Raw genomic sequence first — 6,601 nt, 5'->3', positions numbered from 1 at the left:
AACGTCACTTAGCAGCTGGAGAGGCCCTGCGGGACCTGGGGAGGATGCACAGGATGTCCAATTCCTTTAGCCTGGGCTTAAAATAAGGCCAGGGAAAGAAATAGCTTATGTGACAAAGCCCAGGTTCTCTGGTCTTACAGGACGTGTGTAGATGGCACCAGGCCTGCCCTGGGTGGTCCCTGTGGCAGCCGGAGGGAATGTGATGAGGTGTCCAGAAGGATGATACAGTAGAGCTCTGTTGGGGACGACCAGAAGAGGAAACGGCAGAGCTTACACTGACTGCATGTGAGGCACAGGAGAGGAGAGCACTAGAGATGAATCTGAGATTTCTGGCTCAGTCAGCTGGGGAACCAGACAATCACAGAAATAGAGGATAAATAGGGACCATGTCTAGGGCTGAGTTCATGTTAAGCATGGGCCCTTTCAATTTTGAGTTGCCTGAATATTTTTTAAGTCTCCTGAAAATGGAGATGTGCCAAGAGGTGTTGAACCTAAATCCTGTGGAAGCAGCACAGGCTTCCCCGATTTCAGAGCTACCAGGATTGATGATATGTTCCTGACCTCTGTCCCAGTCCCTCTACCTTTGCTCATAGTGGGCAAGGATGCTTGCGACCCTTCACTACAGCTGCCTTCCGCAGCACGGTCACCGTAGCTGTTGATAACTGTTCTACGGTTTTCCTGTCACAGGTTGAGACCCAGCCTAGCAATATGGAGTCAGCAACATTAGCTGCTCTTGCTGTCCAGCCAGCTCTGGAGTAGGAAACAGCTTTGCTAGTGTGCCAGTGGTAGCCACTCTCTGAACTTGTTCAAGGAACAAATTCCACACTCCTTTGATTCTCACATTTAACTGTTTGCACGGGGGAGTCCGGAGCTGGGAAATCACTGGGCGGTTCATTCTTGCCCCTGCCAGCTTTACATGTGTTTTCCTCTCGGCCTGAGAATCACCAGAGGGAAATCTCTGTTGGCCGGTACCCTACAAATTAAACTTCTGCCAGGTCTTCTGCAGTCTTGATGGTCCCGCGTGTGGCAGAGGTCAGTGCTTGCTTTTCAGAGGCAGAGGAGCTGTTAAGAATGAGCTCTCCCAGGGCCAGTATCTCTCACCTATCTGCACAACGGGAAGTACCTGGTGGAATAAAGAGCAGCCGGGGCAGGCACTTCCAGGGCTAGCTGTGGCTGAGGACCTCTGCTTCGTCCTATTGTCCTTACATTTTTATTTGGAAACAGTTCCAAAGGCCATAGAAAATTGCAAGAATAGAAATTCATGTGAGAATTCTGTCCTTCACCCAGATGTGCCTGTCAACCTCTGCGCTATGTAATGAGTCATTCCTGTCCTCAGATGTGCTGGTTCACTCTCCACAGACACCATGGCCTGTCCCTCAAGTATGAGCAGGTGTTTCCCCAAGATAGTCTCTGACAGTCACGATACAGGTGCCAAATTCGGTCCCTTTAATGCTGATGAGATAATCTACCACTCATACCAGTTGGCCCCGTGATGTTCTCCACAGTGTTGGTCCTCTCTGCAAGTCCAGAGCCCTTGGGATCAGCTGTTCTGTTCAGCTGTCATTCTGTTCTGGAGTAATTCCATAGTTTTGTCTCGAGTGACATTGACATAGAAGACTACACTATGACGCCGTGCACTGTGAGCCTCTCTGATGTACCCGATGATGCTTTGTAATTCCAGATAGAAGACTGTCCATGTCTCAGGCCCTGAGTGATCAGGACATCACAGGGGAGTGGGTTTAAAACCCACCTGCCCCCTGGTCTGGTTAGGAGATGGTGTAGCAGGAAATTTTAAACGGTTTACTGTGTAAAGGTGGTTTACCTCCTGGAAGGAATAAAGAGAGGACTCTGAAACAGTCCAGAAGAAAATAGCTACTACCCTCAGGACCCTGCGAGGAGAAGGCCTTCAAGAAACTTAGATACTGGGAGAGGTTCTCCTGAGGCTAAGGCTTCTGCGGAGTGGCTTCCACCCCTGTGGAGGGTGCTGCTGGACCCATGCCAGAAGACAAGGCCTCCCTCCAGCCTTGGCAGACCCTTCAGAGATGTCAGTGTCAGCTGAAAAAGTGCCATCTGCAGAGTCCAGGGCAGCGTGACAAGAGGAGGTAGGGTATAAGTAACTTGGGGCACCTGGTCAACCATTTGTTCCTCTCAACCAAAAAGTGGTCTCTAGATATATAGCTAGCTGCTGATATTCCCAACTTTGGCAGGATTCCGAGTTGACAGATATTTGCTGAAGAATGTTTTTTCCGATCTAGGTCTCTCCCGGCAGCCTCCCTCCCTTTCCTGCTATTTATTATTTTTACGTGTCCCTATGGTGCTGGCGAGTTCCCGTTCCTGTCAGCAGTTCATATTTTATCATTGTCATTGTGAAGGGACTAAGGATTTGGCTGGTGGGAGCCTCTTCAGGTTGTCCCAACATTCAGAAGTACTTCTGTCATGCCTGAGATGAGGTCCCTGACTTATCTGGGATGATAAGCCTGGATGTGACTTGGGATGTGGTCACAGGATTGGTGATCCCTGGTCCTGCTGCTGCTACTGAGTTCTCAGAACTTCTGTCTTAACATTAAAAATTAACAGAAGTTTATTGGTACCTTTAAAAATGTAATATGTATATAAAGAAGATGCCTTCCCAAAGGACAAACCCAGGAGCAGTCTGCCCTCTGCAGCAAAGCTTCGCCTTTGGATTTTGCTCCCCAGAGTGTCCCGATCCTCTCACAGCAGGACGTGGAAGGCTTCGTAGGCCAGACTGGAGACTGCCGGGCCTTTGTGTTGGTGTCATGGATATCCTAGAGCATGATTGACCGCTGTACCGAGCTGGTTGCTTCCAGCTTTGCCATTGTGAGCACTCCTGCACTCAGTCACACACTGCTTCTCGATGGGAATATGTTCTGAGAAACATGTTTTTCTGAGAGCCATGTTAGTTTCATTGTGCAAACGCCTTGAGTGCTTGGGCATGTCAATCCACAGGTGAAGCTTCTGCTGGTATAACACAACACAGGAGACAGGTTTGGCTAAACTTACTGCATAGCCCAGACTAGCCTCAGACATGCATGATCCTCTGTCCTTGGTTTCCTGAGAGCTGGGATTACAGGTATATGCCACCAATCCTGGGCACTTGTTTTAAAAAAATGGAAGGCATGTGGATGATAAAAAGTAATGAAGATCAGGCCTGGTGATACAGCACTGTACCCCAGCTACTTTTAAATCTGAGGCAGGAGGATTACAAGCTCAGGGCCTTTCTAGACTACAAAGTGAGTCAAAGGCCCAGCCTATGCAGCTTAGAGAGACCTGTCTCAAAAAGTAAAAGGGCTGGAGAGATGACTCAGAAGTTAAGAGTACTGCCTACTCTTCTAAAGGTCCTGAGTTCAATTCCCAACAACCACATCAAACACATGGTGGCTTATGACCATCTGTAATGAGATCTGGTGCCCTTTTCAGGCCTGTAGGTACACATACAGGCAAAGCGCTATATATATAATAAATCTTTTTTTAAAAAATGAAAGTAAAAAAATGAAAATGAAGGTTTAGGGAACTTGAGAGATAGCTCTGTGCCTAAGAGTTTGAGCAGCTCCTACAGACAACTCACAGTTCCCAGCAGCCACATCAGACAGCTCGTGGCTGCCTGTAGTGCTTGCTCCTGGGACTCGGCCCCCTGGCTCATCTGCACTCACGTGTATTGCTAGCTCCCTCAGACACAAGTAAAAATAAAATCTCTAAAAATCAAAACAAAAAACCTCATGTGTCCTGTGCGTCCCCCACCAAACACACACACACACACACACACACACACACACACGTGCTTTGATTGTGTCTCAGTGGCAGGGTACTCTTCTAGCATGGACAGTGCCCTGAGTGTAGTCGCCAGTACCACACAAAACAGTAGAGATTACAACATGCAGTGTAATAAATCCTAAGCCTGTAAGTACAGTGCTTCTCTCTCTACAGAGCGTATGTGCCGTGCACAGCTATGCTCTGCTGGACTGGAGACAGAAACCAGCATCACTGCATCACCACAAGCAGTGATAGGATATTGTGCCACATGGTAGGACTGTTGTGATGTCACCAGGTGACCGGAATTTTTCAGCTCCTTTGTAACCTTGTACATGTCCTCCTTTGTTGGCAGAAACCTGTGACTGCTGACAGTTGCAGGCCTTTTGAAGCAATGCTCACCTGGTATAAGATGAGCCAGTTTGAACAATCCACAGCAGCCCTGTACAGACACCGTGAGCCTAGTTTCAAACCAGTTTCCATCATCCCATGTCGATCTTTTCCCGCATGTAACGGAGTAATCTATTCTGTAGCCAGAAAGGTCACATTGAGTTTTCATGGATGTTTTCCATTGCTTTTCAAAAAAGATTATACCAATTTATGTTGCCACAGGCCAGGCTTGTAAATGTGCATTCCCCACACCCGTGGTGCCTCTTGGGGTGTTGGCCTGCCTTTACCTTCTGCTCTGGTAGAGAAAAATGTGTCTTAGGATCTTTTAAATAAAAATGGTTAAGCACATTTATCTCCTGAACTTCCAGCATCACCCTTTACCTTATTTGACAAGGTTTGCTTTCTGTAGATCTTAACAGCATTTAGGTAACTTTTCTGTGAGGCCAGTGTGGTTTGATGATATTCCCAGTGTGTGGTTGCTATGGAGGAGCACACACTCCATAGTGTGTTTTTTAATGTGTTGACCCTGTATCCAGCATCCCTACCAGTCTTGAAAACAATTATGAGTTCTCTGTGGCTTTCTGTTGTACTTTCTTTGGGGTCTCCTAAGGGTGCTCCAAAGGAACTCCCAAGTGTGCCCACTTTTAGAGGGGATTAGGGCTGTGCCAGCTGTGGGGAAGATGGCTCATACAACCCCTGCTCTGAGTGTATCCAGTTAAGGACAGGGGTGTGCTAAGTGTAACACAGGAGAGGCCGCCTCAGGATCTGCCACCTAGTGGACACTCAAGTTTGGAGGCAAGTTGATGTGGTGCCACAGAGTACATTTTTTTCTTTTTTTTTCTTTTCCACTTTTTTTTTTTAAGAAAAGAAAACAAACTATCTTATCTTTTTTCATTTTACATACCAATCCAAGTTTCCACTCCATTCCCTCCTCCCATTTCCTGGACCTACACCCTCCCAGTCCACTCCTCAAAGAGGGTAAGTCATATTACTTTGGGGAAGGTCTAAGGCCCTTCCTACTATATCTAGGCTGAGCAAGCTATCCGTCCAAAGAGAATGGGTTTTTAAAAAGCCAATACAAGCAGTAGGGATAAATCCTGGTGCCACTGCCAGTGGCCCCACAGTCTGCCCAGCCGTACAACTGTCACCACATTCAGAGGGTCTGTTGTGGTCTTATGCTGTTTCCTTCCCTGTCCGGCCAGAGTTGGTGAGCTCCCATTAGCTCAGGCAGACTGTTTCAGTGGGTGAACCCATCTTGGTCTTGACCTCTTTGCTCATAGTCTCACTCCTCCCACTCTTCAGCTGGACTTTGGGAGCTCAGTCCAGTGTTCCAACTCAGGACTCTGCCTCTGTTTTCATCAGTTGCTGGATGAAGGTTCTATGGTGATATTTAAGATATTCATCAGTCTGACTACAGGGCAAGCAAAGTCAGTTGGGGCCCCCTGTTCTCTGTGGCTTAGGGTCTTAGCTGGGGTCATCCTTGTGAATTCCAGGGAATTTCTCTAGTGCTAGGTTTCTTGCTAGCCCCATAATGGCTCCCTTAATCAAAATATCTCTTTCCTTGCTCTCATCTCTGTCCTTCCTCCATCTCGACTATCCTGTTCCCTCAAGTTCTCATCACCCCTCCCCTTCTCCCCTTTCTTCCCCTTCAGCCCTCCCTACTCTCCCTACCTCCATTCTCCCAATTTTGTCAGGCGACCTTGTCTGTTTCCCATTTCCAGGTGGATCCATGTTTGTTTTTCTTAGGGTTCACATTGTTACTTAGCCTCTCTAGGATCATGAACTATAGGCTCAATATCCTTTGCTTTACAGCTAGTATCCACTTATGAGTGAGTACATACAATATTCATCTTTCTGGGTCTGGGTTACCTCACTCAGGATGATTTTTTTCTATTTCCATCCATTTGCATACAAATTTCAAGATGTCATTGTTTTTTATTGCTGAGTAGCACTCTGATGTGTAAATGTGCCACACTTTCTTTATTCATTCTTCAGTTGAGGGGCACCTAGGTTGTTTCCAGGTTCTGGCTGTTACAAATAATGCTGCTATGAACATAGTTGAACAAATGTCCTTGTAGTAGATTGAGCATCTTTTGGGTATATGCCCAAGGGTGGTATTGCTGAGTCCTGAGGTAGGTTGATTCCCAATTTTCTGAGAATTCGCCATACTAACTTCCAAAGTGATTGCACAAGTTTACACTCCCACCAGCAATGGAGGAGTGTTCCCCTTACTCCACATCCACTCCAGCATAAGCTATCATTGGTGATTTGATCTTAGCCATTCTGACTGGCATAAGATAATATCTCATATTCATTTTGATTTGCATTTCCCTGGTGACTAAGGATGTTGAACATTTCCTCAAGTGTCTTTTGAGCATTTGAGATTCTTCTGTTGAGAATTATCTGTTTAATTCTGTGCCCCATTTTTTAATTGGGTTATTTG

Source organism: Myodes glareolus, chromosome 4 (genome assembly GCF_982192425.1).
Source record: "Myodes glareolus chromosome 4, mMyoGla1.1, whole genome shotgun sequence".
NCBI classification, from domain to species: domain Eukaryota; kingdom Metazoa; phylum Chordata; class Mammalia; order Rodentia; family Cricetidae; genus Myodes; species Myodes glareolus.
Note: the sequence above shows the minus strand (reverse complement) of the source record.